Source organism: Lolium perenne, chromosome 3 (genome assembly GCF_019359855.2).
Source record: "Lolium perenne isolate Kyuss_39 chromosome 3, Kyuss_2.0, whole genome shotgun sequence".
Lineage (NCBI taxonomy): Eukaryota > Viridiplantae > Streptophyta > Magnoliopsida > Poales > Poaceae > Lolium > Lolium perenne.
The window spans coordinates 301513494-301526325 of record NC_067246.2 but is presented as its reverse complement, the minus strand read 5'-3'; positions in this window follow the sequence as shown (position 1 = coordinate 301526325).

Sequence of the window (12832 nt, the reverse complement as noted above, 5' to 3'; positions counted from 1 at the left end):
CTGATCCGTTACGATTGCTCCTTGTTCTGCAAGGATTAGTTTAATATCTGCAATAGTTAGGCCTTACAAAGGGGGGGAGGATCCAGCGGCGCGTAGGGTGTCGTTCGCAAGTCCTAAACAGGATGTTCCGAGGATCAACTTCATGTTGGTTTTTAGGCCTTGTTTAGGATCGGCTTACGATCACCGTGCGTGGCCGCGAGGCCCAACCTGGAGTAGGATGATCCGATTATGCGGTGAAAACCCTAAATCGTCGTAGATCTCATTAGCTTTATCTTGATCAAGCAGGATCACCATATATTCGTGCACCCCGTACGAATCATGGGTGGATCGGCTCTTTGAGTCGATTCACAGGATAACCTGAGAGCCGATCGAGGCTCGTATTTAATGTTTACGTGTATGCCATGCAGGAAACTAAGCGAGGCATCCCCATCACCTTCCTGACCAGGTATAGGTCAGGTGGCACGCCCTTGCACTTCGCATCGGACGTGTGACCAGAAGAGCATTGCGGGCCGTCGCTCGGAGGGGTCTCAGCCAGCCGCAGCTCTAGGCTCTTCCCGGCTCTACCTGTGTTGACCGTCGCTGCCCGCCGGTGGGTTTTGGCAGTCAACAGACTTTTCACTCTTCTTGATCATATTGTATCATCCTCCTCTCTTGACCCTTGAAAACTTCCTCCACACCAAACTCAAAACAAACTCATTAGAGGGTTAGTGCATAATCGAAAATTCACATATTCAGAGGTGACATAATCATTCTTAACACTTCTGGACATTGCACAAAGCTACTGAAAGTTAATGGAACAAAGAAATCCATCAAACATAGCAAAACAGGCAATGCGAAATAAAAGGCAGAATCTGTCAAAACAGAACAGTCCGTAAAGACGAATTTTTCTGGGGCACTTAACTTGCTCAGATGAAAAAGCTCAAATTGAATGAAAGTTTCGTACATATCTGAGGATCACGCACGTAAATTGGAAGATTTTTCTAAATTACCTACAGACGGGGCTGCTCAATTTCGTGACAGTAAAAAATCTGTTTTTGCGCAGTAATCCAAATCTAGTATCAACCCTGCTATCAAAGACTTTACTTGGCACAACAATGCAATAAAATAAAGATAAGGAGAGGTGGCTACAGTAGTAACAACTTCCAATACTCAAATATAAAACAAAAGTGCAGAAGTAAAATAATGGCTTGTCTCCCATAAGCGATTTTCTTTAACGCCTTTCAGCTAGGCGCAGAAAGTGTGAATCAAGTATTATCAAGAGATGAAGCATCAACATCATAATTTGTTCTAATAATAAAATCATAGGGTAACTTCATTCTCTTTCTAGGGAAGTGTTCCATACCTTTCTTAAGAGGAAATTGATACTTAATATTCCCTTCCTTCATATCAATAATAGCACCAACAGTTTGAAGAAAAGGTCTTCCCAAAATAATGGGACAAGATGCATTGCATTCAATATCCAAGACAACAAAATCAACGGGGACAAGGTTATTGTTAACCATAATGCGAACATTATCAATCCTCCCCAAAGGTTTCTTCACCACATTATCAGCAAGATTAACATCCAAATAACAATTTTTTAATGGTGGCAAGTCAAGCATATCATAGATTTTTTCTTAGGCATAACAGAAATACTTGCACCAAGATCACATAAAGCATTACAATTAAAATCATTGACCTTCATCTTAATGATGGGCTCCCAACCATCTTCTAACTTCCTAGGAATAGAAGTTTCAAGTTTTAGTTTATATTCTCTAGATTTTATGAGAGCATTTGTAATATGTTTTGTAAAGGCCAAATTTATAGCACTATAAGAAAAATTCAATCCTGCATAAAAGGTTTGGATGATCATCCAAGTAGTCAGTCCATGGGTAGGGCAATTCTTGACCAAAGATTTCATTCTTTCCCATGCTTGGGCAACATGCTCATTATCCAATTGCTTAAAATTCATTATGCTACTTCTCAAACATATAATTTTAGCAGGAGGATAATATCTACCAATGAAAGCATCTTTACATTTAGTCCATGAATCAATACTATTTTTAGGCAAAGATAGCAACCAATCTTTAGCTCTTCCTCTTAATGAGAAAGGAAACAATTTTAATTTTATAATGTCACCATCTACATCCTTATACTTTTGCATGTCACAAAGTTCAACAAAATTATTAAGATGGGCAGCAGCATCATCAGAACTAACACAAGAAAATTGCTCTCTCATAACAAGATTTAATAAAGCAGGTTTAATTTCAAAAAAATTCTGCTGTAGTAGCAGGTGGAGCAATAGGTGTGGATAGGAAATCATTATTATTTGTGCTAGTGAAGTCACACAACTTAGTATTCTCAGGGGTAACCATTTTAGCAATAGTAAATAAAGCAAACTAAATAAAGTAAATGCAAGTAACTAATTTTTTTGTGTGTTTTTAATATTGAGAACGCAAACAAGATAGTAAATAAAGTAAAGCAAGTAACTATTTTTTTTGTATTTTTGATATAGAGAACAAACAAAGCAGTAAATAAAATAAAGTAAAGCAAGACAAAAACAAAGTAAAGAGATTGGAAGTGGGAGACTCCCCTTGCAGCGTGTCTTGATCTCCCCGGCAACGGCGCCAGAAAACTGTCTTGATACGCGTGAAGCACACGTCCGTTGGGAACCCCAAGAGGAAGGTGTGATGCGTACAGCAGCAAGTTTTCCCTCAGTAAGAAACCAAGGTTATCGAACCAGTAGGAGTCAAGGATCACGTGAAGGTTGTTGGTGGCGGAGTGTAGTGCGGCGCAACACCAGGGATTCAGGCGCCAACGTGGAACCTGCACAACACAATCAAAATACTTTGCCCCAACTTAACAGTGAGGTTGTCAATCTCACCGGCTTGCAGTAAACAAAGGATTAAATGTATAGTGTGGAAGATGATGTTTGTTTGCGAAGAACAGTAGAGAACAAGTATTGCAGTAGATTGTATTTCAGATGTAAAAGAATGGACCGGGGTCCACAGTTCACTAGTGGTGTCTCTCCAATAAGAAATAGCATGTTGGGTGAACAAATTACAGTTGGGCAATTGACAAATAGAGAGGGCATAACAATGCACATACATATCTGATGAATACTATGAGATTTAATCAGGGCATTACGACAAAGTACATAGACCGCTATCCAGCATGCATCTATGCCTAAAAAGTCCACCTTCGGGTTAGCATCCGCACCCCTTCTAGTATTAAGTTGCAAACAACAGACAATTGCATTAAGTATGGTGCGTAATGTAATCAACACAAATATCCTTAGACAAAACATTGATGTTTTATCCCTAGTGGCAACAGCACATCCACAACCTTAGAACTTTCTGTCACTGTCCCAGATTCAATGGAGGCATGAACCCACTATCGAGCATAAATACTCCCTCTTGGTGTCACAAGTATCAACTTGGCCAGAGCCTCTACTAGCAACGGAGAGCATGCAAGAACATAAACAACACATATATGATAGATTGATAATCAACTTGACATAGTATTCCATATTCATCGGATCCCAACAAACACAACATGTAGCATTACAAATAGATGATCTTGATCATGATAGGCAGCTCACAAGATCTAACATGATAGCACAATGAGGAGAAGACAACCATCTAGCTACTGATATGGACCCATAGTCCAAGGATGAACTACTCACACATCAATCTGGAGGCGATCATGGTGATGAAGAGTCCTCCGGGAGATGATTCCCCTCTCCGGCAGGGTGCCGGAGGCGATCTCCTGAATCCCCCGAGATGGGATTGGCGGCGGCTGCGTCTCTGGAAGTATTTCCGTATCGTGGCTCTCGGTAATAGGGTTTTCGCGACGGAGGGAATAAATAGGCGGAAGGGCAGCGTCGGTGGAGGCACGAGGGCCCCACACCATAGGGCGGCGCGGGCCCCACCCAGGCCGCACGGCCCTGTGGTCTGGGCGCCTCGTCGCCCCACTTCGTATCCCCTTCGGTCGTCTGGAAGCTCCGTGGAAAAATAAGACCCTGGGCGTTGATTTCGTCCAATTCCGAGAATATTTCCTTTGTAGGATTTCTGAAACCAAAAACAGCAGAAAACAGCAACTGGCTCTTCGGCATCTCGTCAATAGGTTAGTGCCATAAAAAGCATAATAATGACATAAAGTGTGTATAAAACATGTGAGTATTGTCATACAAGTAGCATGGAACATAAGAAATTATAGATACGTTTGAGACGTATCGTTATGCTTAATGCTTGTCACTAGGGCCCGAGTGCCATGATCTCAGATCTGAACATGTTATCAATTCATGATGATATTCATTGCTTTATGATCTTACCTGCAAGTTGTATACACGTATTGCTGTCCGGAATCCGAGGCCCCAAAGTGACAGAAATTGGGACAACCGAAGGGGAAGGCGGTGATATGAGGATCACATGTGTTCACAGAGTGTTAATGCTTTGCTCCGGTGCTCTATTAAAAGGAGTACCTTAATTTCCAGTAGATTCCCTAGAGGCCCGGCTACCACCGGCTGGTAGGACAAAAGATGTTGTGCAAGTTTCTCATTGCGAGCACGTACGACTAAATATGGAACACATGCCTATGGATTGTTTAGTACTTGGATACTGTTTTATTACTATCTGCAAATGCCCTACCTTGATTGTTACATGAGTTTCTCTCATCCATGCAACGCCCGTTCATCCATCCCTGTGCCTACAGTATTTTAATCCTGCTGTTTACTATAATCACTACTGCTATCTTTGTTACACTACTGCTGATATTTCACTACTGCTACTGCTATAAAATTGTTGCTACTGATAAACTCTTGCGAGCAAGTCTGTTTCCAGGTGCAGCTAAATTGACAACTCCGTTGTTAAGGCTTACAAATATTCTTTGGCTCTCCTTGTGTCGAATAATTAAATTGGGTTTTACTTCCCTCAAAGACTGTTGCGATCCCCTATACTTTTGGGTCATCGATCAAGACTATTTTCTGGCGCCGTTGCCGGGGAGGCATAGCTCTACTCATAAGTTCACCTGGGGAGTACACTCTACCTCTCTCTCTGTTTTTATTTTATTTATTTTGTTTTGCTTAGTTTACTTTTGTCTAGTTTATTTGTGCTTAGTTTATTTCTGTCTAGTATTATTTTGCTTAGTTTACTTTTGTCTAGTTTGTTTTTGTCTTGTTTTATTTTTCTTATATACCCAAAAATCCATAAAAATTTGAAAAACCTAAAAATTAAAAACTGTTGTTATGGGAGAACCCACAACCTATTTGGAGCTTATTGAAATATATAATAATTATAGAGAATCAAGAACGGGTAAAGTCATGAGTGCTGTGATAGAAAAATTGAATACAATTGCTAAAATCTTGCTTAAACGCCATGATATAAACTGTTGCTCTAAATAGGATACTAAACATCTGAAATTCCAATGTGGCTTTAGTGAAGAAGTTTTAATTATGAACTACAATTGGAATAACTGTATTCATCTTGGGTTCGAAGAGGTAGAACAATTTGTCTTATTTATGGGAGCTTCTGAGATCGAATCCTTCATGGCTAAAAATTATGAAACTTGTGCTGCTTGTAAGGACCTTAAAGATTATGTCTCTTCTATCCTTAATTTTTGCATAGAAAGTTACATCAATAATCCTTATATCATTGATTATAAAGAGAGACTCATTAATGCACAAGAATGCACTCACAATTTGCAGGAACCTGTGGAAGAAGAAATTGATGAACCTGAAAGCTCATTGGATGAAAAAGAGGAGGAAATTAATGAACCTGAAAGCTCATTGGATGAAAAAGAAGAGGAGAGTGATGAACAAAAGGAGGAAGACTGGATTAGCTACCCATGCCAACCTTCTAATGAGAGTAACTCTTTATCTCTTACACTATTTGATTGTCCTCCATGCTTACCAAAGGAGGATGAATGTTATGTTCCTGTGGATTCTCTTGAAATAGTACCTATGAGTAAAACTTGTGAGAATAATTATGCTACTGTTATCTATGATAATCCATGCTATTTTGATAAATCTTATGATAATGCTTTGTTTGTGCCTGATGTCGAAATGCATGGAAATAAAGAGTTTTGCTTGGCAAATGTTTATGATAAAGCTCTAGATGATGATCCTATGTTACTTGATAATATTAATTGTAGTAATAATGAAAATGGGATTGGAGAAGTCTTCACTTTATCTAGGAGTCCCATATCTCTTGAGATTGATCAATCATCTTGTTATATTATTGATAAAAGTGGGTTTGAAAGTTTTAATCCCACTATTTTTGAGCTTGATAGAAATTATGTGTTTATGGATCATGAAAAACATGCTTTATGTGATAGTTATATTGTTGAGTTTATTCATGAAGCTACTGAAAATTATTATGAGAGAGGAAAATATGGTTGTAGAAATTTGCATGGTACTAAAACACCTCTCTATATGCTGAAACTTTTGAAAATACTCTTGTTTCATCTTCCTATGCTTGTCACTTTGTTCCTCATGAATTTATTTGTGTACAAGATTCCTATGCATAGGAAGTGGGTTATACTTAAATTTGTTTTGAACTTGCTTTTTGATGCTCTCTTTTGCTTCAACTCTTATTCCTTATGTGAGCATCATTAAAATTGTTGAGCCCATCTTAATGGCTATAAAGAAAGCACTTCTTGGAAGATAACCCATGTCTTTATTTTGCTACTGTTTTGTTGTGTCTTGGAAGTTGTTACTACTGTAGGAACCTCTCCTTATCTTTATTTTATTGCATTGTTGTGCCAAGTAAAGTCTCTAATAGAAGGTTGATACTAGATTTGGATTTCTGCGCAGAAACAGATTTCTTGCTGTCACGAATTTGAGTAACCCCCTCTGTAGGTAACTCAGAAAAATCTGTCAGTTTTTATGTGTGTTCCTCAGATATGTACGCAACTTTCATTAGTTTTGAGTTTTCTGATTTGAGCAGCGGAAGATTTTCGTAAAAATCGATTACTGTACTGCTGTCAAGTTTGACGAATTTCTGCTGCTTTGTGTTCATGTAACTCTTTTAGTTTTCATTTTCTTGTTTTTGCTTTGTTTCTTTCCTAAAACACAAAAAGACCAAAAATATTTCTATTGTTTCTCTTTACCATTTGCTTATTTTGGTTTCTTGCTCTTATTTTGCTTTATTTGCTATCGTTGGTTTGCTATAAGAAAATCAAAAAAGATTTTGCTTTGTTTGCTTGTTTCCTTTTGTTCTTGTTTCCAATTCAAAAACACCAAAAATATTTGTTGTTCTTCTTTGGTTTTGTAAAGTTCATTATGGAGTTCAGCGGTCTTCGGTGGCTGGAGCTTGGTTTTCATTCCATATTATTCAAGCTACACAAGTGAAAGGCAATAATGACGATCTACGACAATTTGACTGTGGTGAGAGGCTGGTATGAACTCTATTTGTTTTCATTTTTGTACATATACTCATCCATGTGAGCATGCTTAGTTGGTTCGTGTGAGGTATATGTCATTTAAGAAAGTCTAGTAGTTCATGATCTCTCATGTTTAGCTCCAATTTATTAATATGAGTAGCATGTCATGAATATTTGCTTGCATTGTTTTATTCATAAATAGGTATGACATTGTGGTATCCTCCTCTGAATAATTCACTTGAATCGACTTGGCACATGCTCACGCATGCATATGACTGAACAAAAGTCAATTAAGCCTCGATGATTTACTTTACCTCAGAGTTCTTGTATCACTTTTATGCCTCCGTTAATTTATTTTGTCGCAAGCATGATTATGACAAGATTCTTGCTCTCTTGATTGTCGCTTCCCAGTCTATTGCTAGCCTTCACTTGTACTGAGCGGGAACGCTGCTCGTGCTTCCAAACCCCTGAAAACCAAGTTATTCCAGAGTGTCCACCATAAATACCTATGCATGGCATTTCAAACCATTCCAAGTAAATTCTCATGTGCTACCTTTAAACCTTCAAAATGCTTCTCAATTTGTGTTGATGTTTTATAGCTCATGAGGAAGTATGTGGTGTTTATCTTTCGACCTTGTCATTTACTCCTGACAGACTTTCATCAATGGACTAGTGGCACATCCGCTTATCCAATAATTTTGCAAAAAGAGCTGGCAACGGGGTTCCCAGCCCCAATTAATTAACTTTCATCAATAATTCTCTTCACATGTTTTGCCCTGATTTATCAGTAAGCAACTTAATTTGCAAATAGACACTCCTCCATGGTATGTGAATGTTGGAAGGCACCCGAGGATTCGGTTAGCCATGACATGTGTAAGCAAAGGTTGGGGGGAGTGTCATCCACAATGAAACTAAAGTACGTGTGTAAACAAAAGAGAAGAGGGATGATCTACCTTGCTGGTAGAGATAACGTCCTTCATGGGAGCCGCTCTTGAAAGTCTGGTTGACGAGGTAGTTGGAGTGCCCACTACCATTCGTTGACAACAACAAACACCTCTCAAAATAATTTTACTTTTGTTTTAAAAATGAAAAGCTCTAGCGCATGTTAATCCCTGCTTCCCTCTGCGAAGGGTCAATCTTTTACTTCTACATTGAGTCACAATCATTTCTTTGAGCACTTTCTTGAGAGTACAACTATCATTCTTAGTATAATATGCTTGTCCCAAAATGTGATTAACTGTGGTATAACTTTGATGCTTTTATCTTGGACAATCTCTACTTCCAGTCTTTCCATGAACTTCAAAGGTGCCCGAGCATTTATGTTTTGCTGTACAAATACAGGCAAGCGAGATACCACTTTATCATATCCTTTTATGAACATTGCAATCTTGCTGATAGACATGATTCATGATGCTTATTAGTAATTTGTTGGTACCTTCTCCATGATTGACATATCTATTAGATGACTTTATTTGCATGTATCTTATTATGAATTGCTTAAGTACTTGCCCATATCATGAGAATATTTACATCATATGAACAAATGTGTTCGTGAAAGTTCTTTTATCGCACTCAGTTGTTAACTGAATTGCTTGAGGACAAGCAATAAGCTAAGCTTGGGGGGGAGTTGATACGTCCAAAACGTATCTACTTTCCCGAACACTTTTGCTATTGTTTGGCCTCTAATTTGTGTATTTTGGATACAACTAACACGGACTAACGCTGTTTTCAGCAGAATTGCCCTAGTGTCTCGTTTTTGTGCAGAAACTCAACTTTCAGGAAAATCCTCGGGATTAATTCCAATGGGCCTATTTTCACAGAAGAATAACGGAGCCAGAAGACTAGAAGGAGGGGGGCCACGAGGCAGCCACCCCACCAGGCGGCGCGTCAGGCCCCTGAGCCGCGCCGGCCTATGGTGGCGGCGTCTCGGGCAGCCCCAGGTGCCCCCCTTCCGACTACTTAAGGGCTTCGACCTAAAAACGCACGGGGGTTAGACGAAAATCGCCAGAAGACATCCCCAGAACACCGCCGCCATCGTGAAACTCCGTCCCAGGAGAAGAAACTCTGTTCTGGCACTCCGCCGGGACGGGGAATTGGAGGAGATCATCGCCATCATCACCACCGACGCCTCTCCATCGACCAGCCATGTTTCCCCCATCCATGTGTGAGTAATTCCCCCACTGTAGGCTGAAGGGGATGGTAGGGATTGGATGAGATTGGTCATGTAATAGCATAAGATTGTTAGGGCATAGTGCCTAGTATCCGTAATTGGTACTTTTATGATATTGTTGCAACTTGTTATGCTTAATGCTTGTCACTAGGGCCCGAGTGCCATGATCTCAGATCTGAACATTTTATCAATTCATGATGATATTCATTGCTTTATGATCTTACCTGCAAGTTGTATACACGTATTGCTGTCCGGAATCCGAGGCCCCAAAGTGACAGAAATTGGGACAACCGAAGGGGAAGGCGGTGATATGAGGATCACATGTGTTCACAGAGTGTTAATGCTTTGCTCCGGTGCTCTATTAAAAGGAGTACCTTAATTTCCAGTAGATTCCCTAGAGGCCCGGCTGCCACCGGCTGGTAGGACAAAAGATGTTGTGCACGTTTCTCATTGCGAGCACGTACGACTAAATATAAAGCACATGCCTATGGATTGTTTAGTACTTGGATACTGTTTTATTACTATCTGCAAATGCCCTACCTTGATTGTTACATGAGTTTCTCTCATCCATGCAACGCCCGTTCATCCATCCCTGTGCCTACAGTATTTTAATCCTGTTGTTTACTATAATCACTACGGTTGTCTTTGTTACACTGCTGCTGATATTTCACTACTGCTACTGCTATAAAACTGTTGCTACTGATAAACTCTTGCGAGCAAGTCTGTTTCCAGGTGCAGCTGAATTGACAACTCCGTTGTTAAGGCTTACAAATATGCTTTGGCTCCCCTTGTGTCGAATCAATAAATTGGGTTTTACTTCCCTCGAAGACTGTTGCGATCCCCTATACTTGTGGGTCATCATTCGATAACCTTGGTTTCTTCCTGAGGGAAAACTTACTGCTGTGCGCATCACACCTTCCTCTTGGGGTTCCCAACGGACGTGTGCTTCACGCGCCATCAGAGTGTTCATGAGGTCCTTTGGAAAAGAGGAGAAGAAAATAAGCAACAATGCCTTTTGAATTCATATACTGACGGTTGTGCATTCTTGATATTATATACTATTGTTTTTCCTTAGTCATTTTCGAGGTAATGTTGGTGTACAAGGGCACGCGAAAATTGCACAAATTTTTTTGATTTTGCATGTTCTAGTAACTTTAGCGACCGACGGTACGGCTGGAGCCACCCGTACCACGCGCCCATATCGCATCCGCAGCCTCTAGGAAGAAAAGTTGGAAGTTTCGCCAAAATGTATTGTAGCTTTCGCGACCATCGGTACGGGCAAACCAAACCTGTGCGCTTATCGACTATCAGTATGGGAGGATACGACCGTACCGTTAGGCATGTAGGTGGGAACGGGCTGACCACGGGGCCGTTAGCCCATCCCGATTAATTCGCTGGAGCGGACGCCCACCAGTAAGCGCAAAAACTCAACGGACTCTCACGGCGCATCCGCTACTGCCGCTGTTGCAGCTCCCTTCCTCCTCTCCCCTTCTTTCTTGTGCTCAGTACGCCTCCATGTGAAGAATCCGGCGGGCGGCGAGGTCCTCGGGGATTCACACGCATCAGAGGCCTGGCACGCATCCGGCGAGATCTGCGACGAGCCCACGCATCTGATGAGGTCCAGCGCGATGCAGGAGAAGGGAGGGCGACGCTAATGCAGGGGAGGGGCTTCGAGGCGATGGCCCGATCGTTTGCGGTGAGGCTCGCCTCGCGCACCGTCGAGGCGCATACTTTGGGGAGTTGGGGGATGACGGACCGGGCGGCTAAGATGTCTTCTTACTGGGTGCCGTCGTGGCACATCTGTCTCGCCGGAGAGCAAGCAGCAGTAAGGCCATGGACAGACGCACGCGAGTGTGTGGACTCGAGCCATCGTGACATCTGGCGTCGTCGAGTACGCACTCTGCCAGGAGAATCCCGCGCCCGGCGTGCCTTTGCCTTGACTTTTACAACAGCAGCAGCCAGATGCAGTTCCTTCTCTGGCAGTGATACGTCTCAAACGTATCTATAATTTCTTATGTTCCATGCTACTTTATTGATGATACTCACATGTTTTATACACACTTTATGTCATATTTATGCATTTTCCGGCACTAACCTATTGACAAGATGCCGAAGAGCCAGTTGTTGTTTTCTGCTGTTTTTGGTTTCAGAAATCCTACAAAGGAAATATTCTCGGAATTGGACGAAATCAACGCCCAGGATCTTATTTTTCCACGAAGCTTCCAGAAGACCGAAGGAGTTATGAAGTGGGGCGACGAGGTGCCGCCACGCCAGGGCCACGCGGCCAAGGGTGGGGCCGCGCCGCTCTGTTGTGTGGGCCCCTCGTCAGCCCCCGACTCTGCCCTTCCGCCTATAAAAAGCCTTCGTCGAGAAAACCCCAGTACCGAGAGCCACGATATGGAAAACCTTCCAGAGACGCCGCCGCCGCCAATCCCATCTCGGGGGATTCAGGAGATCGCCTCCGGCACCCTGCCGGAGAGGGGAATCATCTCCCGGAGGACTCTTCATCGCCATGATCGCCTCCGGAGTGATGTGTGAGTAGTTCACCCCTGGACTATGGGTCCATAGCAGTAGCTAGATGGTTGTCTTCTCCTCATGTGCTATCATTGTTAGATCTTGTGAGCTGCCTATCATGATCAAGATCATCTATTTGTAATGCTACATGTTGCGTTTGTTGGGGATCCGATGAATATGGAATACTATGTTATGTTGATTATCAATCTATCATCTATGTGTTGTTTATGATCTTGCATGCTCTCCAATGCTAGTAGAGGCTCTGGCCAAGTTGATACTTGTAACTCCAAGAGGGAGTATTTATGCTCGATAGTGGGTTCATGCCTCCATTTAATCTGGGACAGTGACAGAAAGTTCTAAGGTTGTGGATGTGATGTTGCCACTAGGGATAAAACATCAATGCTATGTCTAAGGATATTTGTGTTGATTACATTACGCACCATACTTAATTCAATTGTCTGTTGTTTGCAAATTAATACTTGAAGGGGTGCGGATGCTAACCCGAAGGTGGACTTTTTAGGCATAGATGCATGCTGGATAGCGGTCTATATACTTTGTCGTAATGCCCTATTGAATTTCACACTACTCATCATAATATGTATGTGCATTGTCATGCCCTCTTTATTTGTCAATTGCCCAACTGTAATTTGTTCACCCAACATGCTATTTCTTATTGGAGAGACACAACAAGTGAACTGTGGACCCCGGTCCATTCTTTTACATCGAATACAATCTACTGCAATACTTGTTCTTACTGTTCTTCGCAAACATCATCATCCACACTATACA